Genomic DNA, 17,548 nt, shown 5'->3' on the forward strand with positions numbered 1-17,548 from the left:
CAGGAGAGATCTCAGTTTGCACTCCAAATTCCCTGCAGCCTGTTCCCTTCCTGATCCATCCCTTGAAGCAGCAAGAGTGGAATTCCTTCCGTGGTTGCTCTTTCCCTCCTGTTTTCCACGCAACAAGAAAAAGCGGCCACGTGAACAGGAGTAAAAGCCCCAAACCCACAAAAAAGCACACATTCTCAGCATCACTAATCCCTGCCAAATTGCCAGGAACCTTCCAAAACTACTTCCAAGCTTGGAAACAGGGAGCCAGTTGTTTGTTTAAGCAGCTATTGATCCAGTCTCTTCCAGCTAATTAAACTATTCACTATTTAAACTCATTAAACTGCTCATCCTGCTCCTGGCAGCCAGAGGCAAAGAAGAAATCGTGTCTAGATTAAATGGTGATGGTGAATGTGCCCATGCCAGTCCTTGGAGAGGTTGGAATTGCATCCCTGTTCCTCTGCTCTCTTTTCCTTCCTTTTTCCTGCAGTGATTCCCACCCGGATTCCTCAGCTCCAGCTCTCTGAGCAGCCTCACGGGGAGCATTTCATCCCCTTGGAGCCAACTCCATTTGTTGCATCCTTCATGCCTCAACCACCCCTAAAAGCAGGGAAGTGCTGATGGGCAGTGCAGCTGCTTCCACTCGGGAATGTTTCCAGTGGAACAGGGAGGGAATTCTGAGAAGCTTCCACCCACTGCACGTTATTGCTGGATAAAAGGTGAGGCAGCAAAGGATCAACAAAGGGAGATTTCAGCAAGACAAAGTCCAGACAGAGAGGCTGCAAGTGTTGCTGGGGCTGCTAAGCTGGGAAAACTGCAAGGTCAGGCTGTGGGAACATGGATTATACTGAGGTCTGGAACCGGTGTTGGGAAGAGAGGGAGAAGGAGAAGGAGAAGGAGAAGGAGAAGGAGAAGGAGAAGGAGAAGGAGAAGGAGAAGGAGGAGAAAGGGCCCAAAGTAACTGCACAGCGAATTTCCTTACCATGAGCCAGGCTCATTCCCTGAGCTGACCGATATCTCTGAGCTCCCCTTCATGGCACAGCCCTGCCAGTAAAGAACAGAAGTTCCTGCCGCTCCCACTGGAATTCTGTAGCGTGCCTGGCATTCCATACGTTCTGCTGCCTGAGAATTCCTGCAGCCGTCCTTGGGAAGAGCAGTTCACTGCCACAGGAGGAACAAGAGGAAAGCAGTTGCCACTCTCGGGTTCTGTGCTCTGTAAAAAGTAAAACCAGATCAAGATCAAAGCTCCATAAAGCTGGAACCATCTCCAACCTCGGGACAGCCCTTCTGTGGGAAAAGCGTGGATGGGCAATTAGGAAGGAGATCATCATGCACATGGGCAAGGGGGGGAATTAAATTCTGCTGCTTTCTGATTGAGGCCTGCTTCAATTTGCAGCCTTTATAATATCAGTTTAATGGGACTTTTTGTGCTTTAAAGAGGTTTTTATTAGCTGGGGGTTGTCCCTGCCTGGACTGAGGCACAGCACAATGAGTCTCCTGCCTCCTGAAGCCGTGTCGTTATCCCAGCATCTGAAATTAAAAACCAGCACTCTGGGAAACCTCTCTACTCTGAGGAGAAGTGTGTTTGGGTCTGTGGAGAGCCTGGAACAGCTCTGAGAGACACCAAACATCCTGTGGATCCCAATGAACAGCAAAACATTCCAGCAGCTCCTTCCAACACCGCCCTTGTAAGGAACTCTGTCACCCTAGTGGGTATTTGTGGGAGTAAGGAAGAAATCCCACTGATGACCTCAGTGTGATCACCTCTGGTTCGTCTGGGGATAAATCTCCTTTATCCTTCTGGGAGAATAAAGGAATCCAATGCTGCCTTAATCCCCTGCTCCTCGGAGTCTGGATTTCCAGAATCCATCTCCTGGCCCAGCATGGGAAGGGTTGTCCAGCGCTGGAACAGCTGCCCAGGGCAGTGGTGGAGTCACCAACCCTGGAAGTGCTCATAAAATACATGGATATGGCACTTGAGTGTTCATAAAATACATGGGGAAATACATGCAGAAATATAGGGATAAATACAGGGGGAAATACGTGGATAAATATATGGATAAATGTATATGGATAAACATATATGGATAATCCATGGATAAACATACGGATAAATATAGGGATAAATATGTATGGATAAATATGTATGGATAAATACAGACCTTGCCTCCCTGAACACCAGGAGAGCCGGTGTTTTACCCAGATCCCAGTGCCCTGCACGGCTGCGCTGACACGAGCGCAGGCCGATCGCTCCGCCCAGCACCATCCCTCGTTTGCCTCCCACGGCTCCCCAGGCGGCCCCAAACCACCCCAGCGTGTCTGTGCCGGGGCCAGGGCCTGCCCCGAGCCCGACCAGAGGCTGTCACCCAGCCCTGCACCAGCTCCCACCCCCGGGTGAGCTGGGAATGCACTGAGAGCTCGGCTCCCCGGGCTCCCCAGCACCCAAACCGGTCCTCACACACACAGAAATGCCCAACCTGCCCCTCTGGGCACAGCCAAACACCACAATTCCATCATCCCCAAGGAACTCTGGCACTTGCCTCTTCACCTCTGCCCATTTCCAGTAGCCGGGGCTAGGACTGGCCTGTCAGAAAGAGCATTCCCTAGGCAGTTCATCCCAGCCCAGAGGAGAAGAGGAGCCTGTCCCTGACCCACACCATGGGCAGGACAAGGGGGGCCCTAGCTGGCTTTGCCTACTCCAACACCAAAGCTCTTGGTCCCAAAGATGGGGCGAGTTCAGTGGTTTTTCCTGTCCTGAAAGAGAGCAGAAAAGGGAAGTTAATCCCACTGTGGAATCCAAGACTCCTGCATTTCATATTTCTGCTCTGATTGCTCACCGTGCAGTTTTATCCATGGGAAAAAAAAGGAGAATGACACCATATCAAATAAAAAGTGCCCTTTTCCAGCATTTTTATTCCAGGCATTAAAAGGATGCTCATTTCTCTTCTAGCATTGTTTCCCTCATTTTAGGAGAACCGTTTTCATCCCAGACCCCACTCGTCAGTTGTTCGATCCTCTGGCACTGGATTTGGACAAAAGAAGGGACGCACCTGGACTGCAGGAAATCACTGAGAGAAAACCCTTCCAAAACCTGACAGAGAAAAAACAACAGGAGATGCAGGAAGACACATCCCTCATTTGCACGTCTGGAATGCTTTTCTAAAGACTTCTCTGCATCTGGACGCTCTTTGCTCTTGGCTTTCTTTACAAGAATGCATTTGCTGCTAAACACGTCTCAGACCCTTACTTGATCGGGATAAGGTGGGATGGAGATGAAGACTCACACAGGGAATAGCCAGGGAGATGCAGGGCCTGGGAACATCAAGGACGGAGAAGAGAAGGAACAGGGATTGTTTTTCTTGTTTAGAGCCAGCAGTGCTGTGAGCTTGGAGAACACACGGCACCGCAGGGATCCAGGGCAGGAGCGGGATAACTCCGGGATAAGGGGAATCTGCTCCCACTCCAGGGCTGTGCCAGTGAAGGAGGGGAATTTTTTAGTGCCTTCATTGCACACAAAAACCAAACCCAGCACCACCGAGCTGGACTTCCGTGAGCTGCAACACAAAGCGGCCCCTGGCCTTTGGGGGAACACAACCTCCCCGAGTCACGGAGCCAGGGGATGACACTTGGGAATGATCCTTGCTGCCTGCAGGCAAATCAGATGAGGGAGCCACAGGAGCTCTGGCGTTTCCTGCTCTTCCTGCAACGCCATCGGTCCAGACCAGGAGACCTTTCCTGGAACAGATCTTCCCTGTAAAGGGAGCTGCACCAAAGCTCAAGCCCTCATTTAGAGACCCTTGGAAAAGCAAAGGTGAGAGGGGATTACCTGGAGCCCCAGGGGACCGAGGCGAAGGCGATGAAGAAGCACACAGCAAAGTGCTTCCACTGCTTCTCACTCCAGCAAGGGGAACATCCCTGGAATTTCATGTCCAGCGTCTCTCCCAAGCCCCACAGGTGAACCCACACGTACTCCAGGACTGATCTCCTTCAAACTTCCAGCAGCACAGACCCACCGGGAGGAACTGCAATCCAAGGACACACATCAGCAACCGTCTTCCCGCTTGCCGCTCTCTCCACATTTTCCCTTTCCAGTGGGATGCAGGTGCCACCCCCCAGAGGCAGGAGAACTGCCTTGCAATCCAGTACAAAACCTGCCTGGAAAGCCCAGGATGCCCGGAGCCAGCAGCCGTTTCTCCTGGAGCTCCTGCTGACAGGCATTTGAAGCCTGCTGTGCCTCACAGCTGCTTTTCTGCCAAGGGCATTCCCATCTTTTCTTTCTTAGCCCAAATAAAGCTTTGCAAAGCTGACTTTTGTGAGAAGTGCTTCATATTTGGATTATTCTTAACTTGGAGTTTCCCTCGGCACCAAAATCAGGGGGTAAACCCAACATGGCCTCAAAGGGCCATAAGATCCCAGATATGCAATCCCCAGTTCCCTCAGGATTGGTTCATTAAAGCTTTTCAGGGGTAATTTGGCAAATTTCAGGGTTTGGTGATTTCACCGTCAAAGCCACATGAAACCTGTGCAAAAGGAACTTAACTAAAGCTGGCTAAAAGTGGTCCCTGCTGATGACTCATTAAAACACCCCCTTAAAAAGGAGCCAGGATTGATTCCACACTCACAAACCCCCCCTTGCCACGATCGGCGCTCTCTGCCCGCCAAGGACACGGCACCGGGCAGGGACATTTCTCCCACTCCCCGGCAGAGACCTCCTCCTGCCACATCCAGGGAACCGCAGCCGCTCAGGGAACACCAACTTTGTCCTGGGCTGGGAACAGGACAGGGACAAGGAACGCTTTGAAGTCATTCCCACCTCGGTGCTGTCCAGACCTGGCAGAAAGCGCTTCCCACACCTCTCCTGGAATTCTCTTCCCCGGCCCTTCCAGCTTCGGAAGGCTTCTGGGGGAGCCTCAACTTTCGGTGCAGCTCAGAAGCTGCACGCGCCTAAAGCATCCCCACGGGAACACGAAGCTTCCCTCGGGCATTTCGTTTCTTTATCCCAAATATTCTCCCCACTCAGCCACAATCTAGAAAGAACAAAAGGGAAAAGAAGGAAGACCAATTAATTCTGACGTAAGGAGTCTTGACTATCCCGACACACTGCCACGTGAAAAAACATCCCTGCCCCTCTAACAAATCCCTCTGATACTGGCTCCATTCAGGATCAATTATTTAAACGCTGTATTAAGGAGCGTAAGGACACAACGCTTGGAATTCTCAAAAACGGCTCAGCTCTCGGCTACTCCAAGCACTTTCCCACCCGGGGAGCTGAGCTGTCCCAGATTTAAACGCCACGTTTGATCCAAATCCGACAGAAATCTGCTCTTGTTTGGTTACTGAGCTTTCCCAAAAGCTGTGCAGTCAAGCCTGGAAATCCTCACTGAAGCTTTGCCATGTCACATCGGGATTTACCCTTGGGAAAACCCCACTCTGAGCACTTGGGTTTCAAGAGGTTGCACCCGATGTTACAGACGCAGAATTCCTGTGGGGTTTGGCATTTCCTGTACCTCCAAACACGTGAAAAGAATGAAGTGCAGAGTCCCAAGGCTCCATTATTGCCATTCTCCTCACATCCCTTTCCTCAGCTGCACGTGGCTTTGTGCCTCCTCTGAAGGGCTGGAAAGGAATTTGGGAACCCCCCCCCTCAGCTTCTTCGGTTTTCAGCCTTTTCTCTGAGGCGGCCCAAAAGGCAAACAGGAAAAAAAAACCCCAGAAGTGCACAAAATCCCAGCCCCTCCCAAGATGCAGCTCCTCACACCAAACCTTGGGAGAATCCCTGGTGCTTCCAACACCGCTGCAATCCCACCTGGAGCTGAGCTTACAGGGTGCTCTGCCTAATCCACATGCAAGCCTGGATAGCCCAAAGCCTGCAAGAAAAGAGGAGGCAAAGTGAAGGGGAGAGGGGAAAAAACGGAGTTTTGGGTTTTCCCCGTGTTTGCAACAGGATTGAAGGGCAGGATGGAGAGCTTTCATGGAAAAGAAGTACCAAAGGCTGCTTAATTGCCAGCAATTAGCGCTGCTCAGGTTGAATCCAAGAGGACAAATGCACCGGGATCAAACAGGAGCAGCCGACACGATGGGTTATGACACAGATCTGTGAAGCTGGAGCCTTCTTTCTTCTCCCGGGCTCTCCCAGAAATTCTCCATGGCCGGACGTGCTCCCACTCTCCCCGCTGGGGAGGATGGACTTGGATAGCCCGGGTGACTGCTGAGCCTAAAACAAGAAAGTGATGCAGTGATCCAAGTGTTTTTCCAAGGAAATGACATATTCTCTGGACCTGGGATAACCCATATCCCATGGCCTTCTCCAGGAAGGGTCCCAGCTGGATATGGTCTCCCAGAAAGGATTCCATAGGGGCTCACCTTTTGCCTGGAGCTTGGCTGAAGTCCTCAGCAATGCCAGGGAATGTAGCCATTGGAGGCTTTGGGCAGATTTGGCTCATTTGCCTTTTTAGGCTTTGTTTCCTTCTCTCAGCCTTCCCACTGGATTGTGGCCTCCGAGGAATACGTAAAATCCCATTCCATTCCTATTCTTTCGGACAATTTTTTGTACCGTTCCTGTACAAAACGAGGCCCCCTGTTCGGATGCTTTTCCCCACCGTTCCCCGGCAGTTTTATCTGCCACTGCATTCCCTGCGTTGCTTGGGCTCTTCCCAGATCTCTGAGCTCCTTCACAAGGCAGGAGATCGATTTGGCCCAGGAACTAAACCCTCCCGAGGAATTGTCTGATGCCATCTCCACATTTGACAGCTGATCCTTGTGCTCAAAGGATCCCTCTTTCTTCCCTCCAGCCAATTCCAAGGCTCTCTGCCCCCAGCTGGGATCAGTCCCCAGTCTGATCCCTGCACTCTTCCCTGCCGGGATCCTGCTCAGGAATCCATGGGCTACGAATGTAAGAATTAATTCTTCCCACCCCTGCCCAGTTCCAAAGGATTTGGTGTCTGCCTTACCCGGCTGGAGCCTGCTTCCAACTCTGTTCTTGCTGCTTCTGCTGCTTTCCATTTCCCAGGAATTCCACCGACGGAGCGACAGCGATTTCCAGCTCCGCCAGGATTCCCTCTGTTGCGTTTGGGTGCTGGAAGGATATCAAAACCAGGGTCTCTGGGGCTTTACTATCAGGAAATTACATCCCCGGATTTGTTCATTTCCAAATATTATCTCTTCCCAACAAAGCACTGGGCATCCAAGGAATTCAGAAAGTGATGGGCTGACCACAGCTTACTCCTCTGGAATGTCAGAGCTTGGAAAAAAAAGGGCAGTTGAGGCTTCTCCTGGTGCTGCCCGTGAGGTGTATTTTACTTAACAGCCCCTTCCTGTGTCTTTCCCTGTATCCACCAAAAAATCCACCCGTTCATTCCCCAGCTGCTTGCTTCCTCCCTCTTTTCCTGTATCCAACAGAATTTTAACAGGTGAATAATCCCCTCTGGAAGAGCACCTTTCATTCCAAACCTAAGAACAAACGAATCACTTTCCTTCGACCATCCTTATTAGGATTGCACTGAGAGCAGTGGATGGAAAATGATCCTCTCCTGGTCCCTGCTGGATTCCCAGAGCAGGGATTCTTTCCCTCTTTCACCCCCCCACGGTGCCTTCCTCCCCCTCCCGCCCCACCCCACACCCTTTTCAGGCTTTGTTCCACAGCTTTTGCCTCCAGGCCTCAGATCCTTTCATTCTCCAGGAGCTCCCAGCAGCTCCACAGCCTTTCCTCTCCCATCCTGATCATTTCTCCAAGAATGGAGCTCTGCATTTCAATTGCCTTCTCTTTTCTCTGACAACTCCCACCAATCCAGACCTAAAGCTGACACAAGGAACACCGGTGCCCACAAATCCAAACCCAGACCCGGCCATCCCTAAACCAGCAACTCCCAGACAATTTGCGTTCGTTCCAACCTAACACTGAGGACTCACCCAATCCTTCAAAATTCCCAAGAAATATCCTGTTGCCTTCACAGCTCCCAGGGGATTCTGCTTTGCGCTCACACGGATTTGGGACTTCCCTGAAAAAACCCGTGCAGGGCACGCTGGAATCCCCGATCCCGTGAATCCGGGGAGCGTTAAAAGCTCGGTCCAGCCTGGGCCCCCGGAAATTTTTGCCAACTATCCCCCAAGTCCTCAGGATAACAGAACTCTCTGGTACTGCATTTTTGGCTTTGGAAAGCCTGGAATTACTCTATTCCTAGTGCTGGGCTCTGCATATGGCCGAGAAAATCCCGGCCTCCACACAGACCCAGATTCCAAACTTTTTGATACATTTCAGCAAACCGAGAAATTCACCTTCCCTGCTTCTTCTTAAGGGCATCCTTCTCTTCCCTTACCCGGCAGGCTCTCTCCCACTGGGGGTGGGTTTTCCCCTTCCCATGCTAATCAGTCCCTACTTCTAGGAGGTTTAGGTACCTTTCTTCCCTGCGAGGGATTTCTTAACACAGCTACCGAGGCTTTGGGAGTCTCCTTTATCTTCTACTTTCTGGAAAAACACCCTGTGATCCATAAATGCCACAATCCAGACGCCCAACTTCAACAAGACATCCTTTTTACCTAAAAACACTCACTCTCAACTCTTAGATCTTTGGAAGTTTTACCCCCGCAAAATTCCCCTATTTTTCCACCACTGAATTCCTCAGTCCTGCTTCCAAGGATTTCTTGAATACCACGGGGTTTTTCTCAAGATTTACCCCCACGACCTTCCCTACGTGCCCACTGCTCATTACCTCATTTTTCCCTCAATGTGTTCGTTCTCCACCCCAGAGAGTTTGTCAAGTGTTGCCTCCAAAATGTTCCCCTTCTGTCCGCTACTCAGTTCCCCATTTTGCCTCCAAAATATTCCTTCTGTCCCCTCCAGATTGCATCCACTTTTACCCCCAACATTTTACTTCCTCTACGATATTGATTAAACCTTTTCCACCCCAAAAATGTGCATTCTCTCCCTTAAACAGCACCTCAGCTTTTCCCTCAAAAATGCCCCAGAGAGAAACTCAGATTCAGCCCCCAAACTCCCATCTTCCTACACAAACAGTTCTTGTGGCCCCTCTCAATTCCCCCAGGCTTTCAGCTAAAGGAAGAACTGGAAGCCTATTCCCTCATCTCCGCCCTTGTTTTGCTTTCCTGGAAAACCTTGCGATCCCACACTTTCTCCAAGAGATCTGCTGGGAGTACTGCAAGGTTTGCTCTGTCAGAGCGCATGGAGGGTTTACAGCACTTGTTCCTCTGCATCTTTACCCTTTTATCAGGTTTCCCCTGGAACGGTGCTGTGGGAGAAGCTTGGAACTACCAGAAATGGATCAGGTTCACATTTCTGCCCCACCAGTTTTTATCTGGTTTGAAATTCCTGGAATTACCCTCAAATGTGCCCTAGAACACTGCTGTGAGAGGATCAATGAGAAGAACAGCCTGAAAGCAGAAAACCACCTCCAGCAGCAGCCAGAATGATCCCATTTCTGTTCTTACCTGGTCCTGCCAGAGCTCCCAACAGCCATTCCCATTCCAAAACAAGAGCTGTGGAAGTCATTCCTGATGTCCGTGAGGGTGAGGTGGCAGTTCTGGATGGTCTTTGCTGTGGAATCAGACAACAAACAGAGTGTAAATGATCTTGGTGGTCCCTTCCAAGCCAAACCAGCCCGCGATTCCATGCGGGGATCAGCACCTGTCCCAGCTCCATTCCAGAAACCTCCTCCCACTGACCCAGAACTTTCCTTTTGCTGCTCAACATCAGGGATTTGCTGCCGAGTGCCCCGAGCAGGGGACGCCTCAGCCTTCCCTGGGACCGCAGCATTCCCTGCGCTGCCTCAGCACTCCCCCTGCGCTGCTGTTCCACGCCGATCCCGTGGTCCAGCGCCTGTGCGGGCTGCAGTGCCGGGCTCTCCCCACAAGGCGGCAGCACCGGGAGCGAGCAGCCCCGGCCGGTCCCGCTGGCTCGGGGCAGCTGCGCCTTGAACCCGCCCTGAGCCGGCGGGGCCATGAACACAGCGGGCACAAACCCCACCGGTGCCCCTTTATTTCACCCTCAGAGGCACAGGATCGCAGCATTTCCTGGGCTGGAAGGGACCCGCAGGGAGCATCGAGTCCAAATCCTGGCCCTGCACCCCAAGAATCCCACCCTGTGCCCGAGAGCCTTGTCCAGACCCAAACTCTTCCCCCAAGATCCTGAAAACACAGAGGGGCTGGGAGAAGGATGACAATGGAGGATTTTTTAGATAGATCTCCTTGTACGATCGTTACATAATATTATTAGATAGTCCAGGAACCCATCCCTGTGCCTGGACACCCATCCCTGGGCCGGGGCAGCCATCCCTGGGCCGGAATACCGATCCCCCGCGGCCCCCACCGTCCGCTCGGGGCTGTCCCCATTCCCCGCTCACCTCCGAGCCCGGAGCACCCGCGCCGGTGCCCCCGGCCCGGCCGCGCTGCTCCCCGGGCTCTCCGCCATTGCCGCTCCCGGCGAAGAAGGGCGGAAGTCACCGGGACCGCACCAATGTGGCGATTGCGTCAGTGGCTATTCGACCTTCTCAAGATGGCGGCCGGAAGGACCCCGCTCCGTCTATTTGGCTGCCTGAATGCTCCCGCCTGCCCCAGGCGCCGCTGACCCCACAGTCGGTGTCCGCATAGCGGGAAAAGCCTCAGAAAATTGCGTGCAAGCGCTGGGCTGGCGTCGGCGTCGGCGTCGCGTTCAGGCAGCCGAATAGACGCAGCCTTGGGGCTTCCCTGCCGCCATATTGAGAAGGTCAGAAAACAGTGCACACGACCGCCATGTTCAGTGTGGCTGCGACGCAACTTCCGTCCATCGCCGCCATCTTGGGTGCTGGCAGAAGCCACTTCCGGTCGAGCCGCCATCTTTAGTGTGGTACACTTAAGGACCCCCGCCGCCCCTCACAAGGGCGTCTATTCGGCTGCCTGAATCCGGCCCGGACTCCGACGCCGGCCCCGCGCTTTCCGCGCGATTTTCCGCGGTGCTTCCCGGAGCGAGGACACGGCTGGTGGGGTCAGCGGCGCCGGAGGCGGGCGACTGCTCCGCGACCGGCGGCAGGCATCGGCAGGGACACCTCTCCAAGTGGCCTAGTGCGTCCGCCATCTTGAGTGTGGCGGAAGTGTAAACCACCCTCTGCAAGGTCCTGGCAGGTTCTAATAAAAACGTCACTTAACGCCGTCCCGAGAGCGCGGAACTGTGCCTTCCTTTCCGAGCCGCCTCCTTGAGAGCGACGCGCGGGCGGCTCGATTCCGACCGTGCCCGCCCGGTGCCCCCCGCCCGGGTCGCGCTGCGACCGCGCCTCTGCTGCCCGGCAAAACCGGCCCCGCCCCCCGCCCTGTCATTCCTCGCGGTCGCCGCCCCGCACGGCGCCCACTCCTTTCCATAGCTGTGGCCGCACTCATGCACGGCCGTGTCCCTCGGTGCTCCGAACCGTCCTTCGCCCCTCCCCTCCGCTGACAGACCCAGCCCCGCTCGCTCCCGCTCCTTGCCCTTGCCACGCTCGGCAGCCACCGAGGCCGCCGCCCGCCCTCTCGCCTCAGCCGGCACCGGGCGGCAGCAGCGCCGGGGCGCCGTGTCGGGGGCGGCAGTGCCGCGCTCTCGCCACCAGGCGGCAGCAGCGCCGCCCAGCTCAGCCCGGGGGCAGGGACAGAGCAGAGGGAAAAGCCGGCTCTGGGCGCTCTGCAGCTCCTGCAGCCCGAGCGTCTCGGCTCCTGGGGCCAGGCGCTTGCTTCTTTCCTTCCTACAGAAAAACGCCGGCTCGTTATTCGCAAAACTTGCTGATCTCTATTCCCAGCTTCTTATATTCCTGTATGCGGCAGAGCAGAGAGAGAGGGCTGGCGCATTTCAAAATGAATTTACATCTAAATCAGTAGCACTTGCCTATAGATGTAAAAGTGAAGAACTTAACAGGTTTTAGTATTCTGCACACATCCCTCGCTGGGAGGAATGGTAAAAAGTTAAAAACGAATGAAATGTAAAAAGTAGAAAGTTAGAAACAAAGTTACAACAGCAGAAATTTAGAAACAAACAAAGAGGTAAAATACAAGAAACAAACAAATTTCCAAAGGTAGAAAGTTAAAAACAAACAAAGTTAGAAACAAAAAAAAAAAAAATTAGAAACAAAATTAGAAAGGTAGAAATTCAGAAACAAACTCAGAAAGGCAAGTGTTGAGCCTTTGACAGGGTACCCTACCTTCTCGGACCAGGGTGAAAGAGCAGAGGAGGCTGCTGTTCTGCTGAGTTCTTTATTTCACAGTCTCACAGCTGTCTTGAAGGCAGAGTTCGAATGGGGTTACATGATAAAGCCAAGCAGCAGCAGCAGGCAAAACCAGCTTCTTCTATATGCTCCATACACTGTATTTTTTCTTACAGAAGTGTGGATTCTATTTGTTAATTGACCAGTAAGATTAACACACCGTTCTAGTTTTCTTTTTCTTAACCCATCCTGGTCTAATTCTAACACTCATAAGCCTCACACAAGTGTTTCATCTGTATTACACAGATTTGCATATACAGTTTCTATCAGCTCTTATTGTTTATGTGAACACTCCATCTAAAAAATATGAACAGTGTAATTCTATCTATATTTTGTCTAAAGTAAAGAATTCTGTGAAAAGGTAACACTGCTGCAGCAAGAGCTGTGTTTAAGATCTCTGCTACAGCTTTTTCAGGTTTAAGGCACTTAGCATCTATTTCTACTAAAAGTTAAAAATCTGTATTTCTATTTCACTTTGGTGTGGCTTCATGGATGTCAGCTTGTCCAAAGGTTTTAATTCAAACCTAATGCTTTGGCTTCCCTCTGGGCCTGAGGCCAGAGGAGCCTTCACTCTAACAAGAAGGTTAGAAACAAAGTTAGAAAGATAAAAGTTAGAAAGTAAAAAACAAATTTAGAAAGGCACAAAGTTAGAAATGTAGAGTGTTAGAAACAAACAAAGCTAGAAAGGTAAAAATGGGGAGAAAAACAAAGGTTTAAAGTTTCAAAGTTACAAACAAACAAAGGAGAAAGGGACAAATCTAGAAAGTTAGAAACAAACAAAGGTAGAAAGTTAGAAAGGTAGCAACAAAAATGGTAGGAATGTAGAAAGGTAGAAACAAGCAGTAGAAAGTTGGAAATGTAGAATGTCAGAAAGGTAGAAACGAAGAGAGAAAGTCAGAGATGTAGAAAGTTAGAAACAAACAAAGGTAAGAATGAACAAAGGTAAAAGGAGAGAAAACTTAGAAAGGTGGTACAAAGTCTTAAAAGTAGAAACAAAAAAGGTAGAAAGGCAGGTCAGAAGGGTAGAAATGAACAAATGCAGAAAGGTAGAAACGCACAAATGAACAAAGGTAGAAATGTAGAAAGTTAGAAATGAAGAAAGATGGAAAGATAGAAAGTTCAAATGGTAGAAACAAACAAACATGTCAAGTTAGAAATTTAGAAAGGTAGAAAGCAACAAAGGTAGAAAGATAGAAAGGTAGAGAGTCAGAACCAAACAAAGGTAGAAAGTTAAAAAGGTAGAAATGAACAAAGGTAGGAAGTTGGAGAGGCAGAAAGTGCAGAGGCTGGCAGCAGCCATTCCAGCCTTAACGAGAGCCCTGTGTAGAAGAGCAACTTGTTACATTGATCTTCACTTTGCTAAGGGCCTTCTGCTCTCTTGGGAAAGATGCAGAGCAGGCAAATGGCTACAGGTAGAAGCACCAGGTGTGACTGTTCTTCCTTCACCTCCCAGAAAGCCGGGGGGTTTCATGTTTGAGTCAGTGGGCTAGAAGGAGCAGAAAGTCTGCCCTGACCAGTCTGTGGGCATGGATCTGTTTTGTCTTTCCCTGTGCCCATTCCCAAAACTCTCTTAAAACTTTCCCAAAATAGAAACACAAAGACTGGGGCAGATCGTGCCTGAAGAAAGAGCGGTCTCTGTTTTTTTCCAAGCTGCTACAGAAACAAACTAAGGTAGAAAGGTAAAAATGAACAAAGGAGGGAAGGTGAGAAAGGTAGTTTGAAAGTCAAAGTCAGAGAGAGAGAGAGAGAGAAAGTCAAAGTCAGAGAGAGAGAAAGTCAAAGTCAGAGAGAGAAAAGTCAGGGAGAAAGAAAGTCAGAGTCATAAAGAAAGAGAAAGAAAAATAGAGAGAAAAAGGAATAGAGAAACAGAAGAATAGGGTTTGAGAGAAAAAGAAATCGAGTTTAAAAGAGAATTAGTGTTGAAGAGAAAAAGAGAAACTGAGAAATAGAGTGACAGAGACATCCAGAAACAGTTAAACAGCAAGAAAAAGATAAAGAGTTAGAAAAAGTCAAGTGAGGAATAGACTGAAAAGTAAAGCAAAGCAAGAAATACGGCGAAAAAATTACTAAACCACATCAAAGGAAGAGAGCAACCAAAAGGGGGGGAGGGGGGGTATCTTTATTAGGGTTTATTCAACTTTATTGAACGAGGGCTTTTTATTTACACTTCAGCAAAGCAAGTGGAAATAACAACACACAAGCACAAGCACAAATACAATCCATATGCACACTGGTCAAAGTCCAATTGACATACAGAGCAATATGTGCAAGTGCAGCAGCAAATACGAACACAGAGCAACACAAGCCAACCCCCTATCAGTACAATGTAACAATTGTTCTATTTCTGGAAAATTAATTACATTTTATTGTTTCAGGAAACCCAAAACAACAGCAGCACAAGGAGAAGAAAACACTCATCCACCACACACCTCCTTCAGCTGACACACAAACCCACCCTCGCTCTCGTCTCGAGAGCACCCCATGGGAACGCGGTTCCCGGGAGCCCCAAAATCATCCCGCCTGACAAATCCCCGGCACGGTCGGCACCCAAACCCTGGCGATGAACGTCACCTCACAGACTGGCCGGGTCTCAGATAAAAAAACCCAGCCGGGAGGGAGAAAATCCCCAGACAGCGCAGCTGGGTTGTTTTTACTCTAAGTTTAAAAAGTAGCTGAAAAGCCTGAAAGGCAAAACTCCCACACACAAGGTTAGAACCATTCCACACACGCACTCTTCTCACAGGCAGACAGACACAGTCACACACACACACAGTCACACACCCTTCAGCTTACACCCTGACTGCAGCCCTTACTCAAAACATTCCAGCCAGGAAGATGCTCCGACACAGCTTCTGGATGCCGCTCCTCAACGTCGAACGGCGCGCGCCGGGAAAATCGGTAGCGTCGGTGACCGCGGAGATCCGAAGCCGCCTCGGGGACCTGCGAGACAACGGGAGGCGGTCAACAAGACGCCGAGGGCTGGGAGTTATTCCCACACCGGGCCCGTAAGTTTTCTACCCAAAAACCCATGAAAAAGAGACAAACCACTAAGTTTTATAACTCTTCTACTTAACTGTGACCCTACGTGCCAGGGCAGGGCAGCTCAAACCCAGAAAGCACACAGGGAAGTGTTTTACCACGTACAGCCCCGTGAAACAGAGTGGGCCGAGAGGCAAGAACTAAAACGCAGGGGAAAGCAGGGATTAGATACAATAAAATGTCGGTAGGGCCTTTTTTAAGCTGATCCTAAGTCGATCACTACATCAAGTTGAACTCTATGTTAACTTCCAAAGACATATGTCTTTTCAAATCCAGACAGCTGGTTTAGAACTTCTATGTTGCTGTTTAGACATCAAGCTTTGGGGCTGAGGTTTTTTTATTCCCAGGTGCTTGCTGGCAGTAAAAATACACTTCACATCTGCAGTGTGTGCACGTGGCTTGGGCTGTGGATTCTGGGGCAAAAAAAATTCAGGAATCAGGGAAAGAAAGAGATGGAAAAGAGAAAGAGAAAGGGAATGTGAAGGGAAAGGGAAAGAAAGGTGGAAGAGAGAAAGGGAAAAGAAAGGGAAGGGAAGGGAAAGAAAGGGAAGGGAAGGGAAGGGAAGGGAAGGGAAGGGAAGGGAAGGGAAGGGAAGGGAAGGGAAGGGAAGGGAAGGGAAGGGAAGGGAAGGGAAGGGAAGGGAAGGGAAGGGAAGGGAAGGGAAGGGAAGGGAAGGGAAGGGAAAGGAAGGGAAAGGAAAATTTAGACATAAAAATAATATTAAACCCAAAAATAAAAATAAATATGATGCCGCTCCCCATCACGTTCCCCCGTTCCCCATCCCATTCCCCCCTGCTCCCCCATCCCGTTCCCCCGTTCCCCATCCCATTCCCCGTTCCCCCATCCCGTTCCCCCCCGTTCCCCATCCCGTTCCCCCCCGCTCCCCCATCCCGTTCCCCCATTCCCCATCCCATTCCCCGTTCCCCCATCCCGTTCCCCCATCCTGCTCCCCCCCGCTCCCCCATCCCGTTCCCCCGTTCCCCATCCCATTCCCCGCTCCCCATCCCGTTCCCCTGCTCCCCCATCCCGTTCCCCCCCGCTCCCCGCTCCCCCATCCCGTTCCCCGCTCCCCCATCCCGCTCCCCCGCTCCCCCATCCCGTCCCCTGTTCCCCATCCCGTTCCCCCATCCCGTTCTCCATCCCGTTTCCCCGTTCCCCCATCCCGTTCCCCCATCCCGTTCCCCGTTCCCCCGTTCCCCATCCTGTTCCCCCGTTCTCCCATCCCGTTCCCCGTTCCCCGTTCCCCATCCCGTTCCCCCGTTCCCCCATCCCGTTCTCCGTTCCCCATCCCATTCCCCCACTCTCCCATCCCGTACCCCGTTCCCCATCCCGTTCCCCCGCTCCCCCATCCCGTTCCCCCGTTCCCCCGCTCCCCCATCCTGTTCCCCCGTTCCCCATCCCGTTCCCCATCCCGTTCCCTGTTCCCCATCCCGTTCCCCCGTTCCCCATCCCGTTCCCCCGTTCCCCATCCCGTTCCCCGTTCCCCATCCCGTTCCCCCGTTCCCCATCCCGTTCCCCGTTCCCCCATCCCGTTCCCCGTTCCCCATCCCGTTCCCCCGTTCCCCATCCCGCTCCCCGTTCCCCCATCCCGTTCCCCCGCTCTCCCATCCCGTTCCCCGTTCCCCATCCCGTTCCCCCGCTCCCTCATCCCGTTCCCCCGTTCCCCATCCCGTTCCCCCCCGTTCCCTATCCCGTTCCCCATCCCGTTCCCTGTTCCCCATCCCGTTCCCCCGTTCCCCATCCCGTTCCCCGTTCCCCATCCCGTTCCCCCGTTCCCCATCCCGTTCCCCGTTCCCCATCCCGTTCCCCCGTTCCCCATCCCGTTCCCCGTTCCCCCATCCTGTTCCCCATTCCCCATCCCGTTCCCCCGTTCCCCATCCCGCTCCCCATCCCGTTCTCCCGCTCCTCGCTCACCGCCCGGGCCCGTCCATTCCCGCCCGCCCCAACCGCTCTCGCCGATTCCAACTGGCCACGCACCGCCCCGAGCCGCCTCCCCATTGGCCAGACCTCGGCCCGCCCCGCCTTCCCATTGGCCGCTGGGCCCGTCAATCACGTGGGAAACCCCGCCGCCCGCAGGCGCTGTCCCACGGCGGCCGCTGGAATGCGGCCTGGGCGCATCCTCAAGGGAAAAGGAGGCACAAAATGAGGAATTGGGAAGTAAAAGGGGAAGGCTGTGCAGCGCCCGCGGCACCCCGACAACGAGGAGCAGCCCCCACTCCTCTCCCCATCTTCGTTTCGCACCCCCGAGCTCTGCACGTTATCAGGGAGCAGCCCCAACCCTCTCCCATCATTAACTCGGAGA

The 17,548-nt window shown here is 52.2% G+C and overlaps 3 long non-coding RNA genes across 3 annotated transcripts; 1 reads left to right on the forward strand and 2 right to left on the reverse strand.

The window, feature by feature from the left end:
- Window positions 1–319: 319 nt before the first annotated feature.
- LOC116450982 lies at window positions 320–1,930 on the reverse strand. The gene is made up of 2 exons (XR_004243040.1): window positions 1,753–1,930; window positions 320–1,201 (listed from the first exon to the last, which is right to left on the reverse strand). It is a non-coding gene; the product is annotated as an uncharacterized LOC116450982 (long non-coding RNA).
- Window positions 1,931–12,939: 11,009 nt separating this feature from the next.
- On the forward strand, window positions 12,940–13,149 carry LOC116451058. The gene is made up of 2 exons (XR_004243087.1): window positions 12,940–12,988; window positions 13,093–13,149. It is a non-coding gene; the product is annotated as an uncharacterized LOC116451058 (long non-coding RNA).
- Window positions 13,150–14,288: 1,139 nt separating this feature from the next.
- Window positions 14,289–17,236, reverse strand: LOC116451016. The gene is made up of 2 exons (XR_004243065.1): window positions 17,161–17,236; window positions 14,289–15,658 (listed from the first exon to the last, which is right to left on the reverse strand). It is a non-coding gene; the product is annotated as an uncharacterized LOC116451016 (long non-coding RNA).
- Window positions 17,237–17,548: the final 312 nt, after the last annotated feature.

The sequence above is a fragment of the Corvus moneduloides genome, chromosome 1 (assembly GCF_009650955.1).
Source record: "Corvus moneduloides isolate bCorMon1 chromosome 1, bCorMon1.pri, whole genome shotgun sequence".
Classification (NCBI taxonomy): domain Eukaryota; kingdom Metazoa; phylum Chordata; class Aves; order Passeriformes; family Corvidae; genus Corvus; species Corvus moneduloides.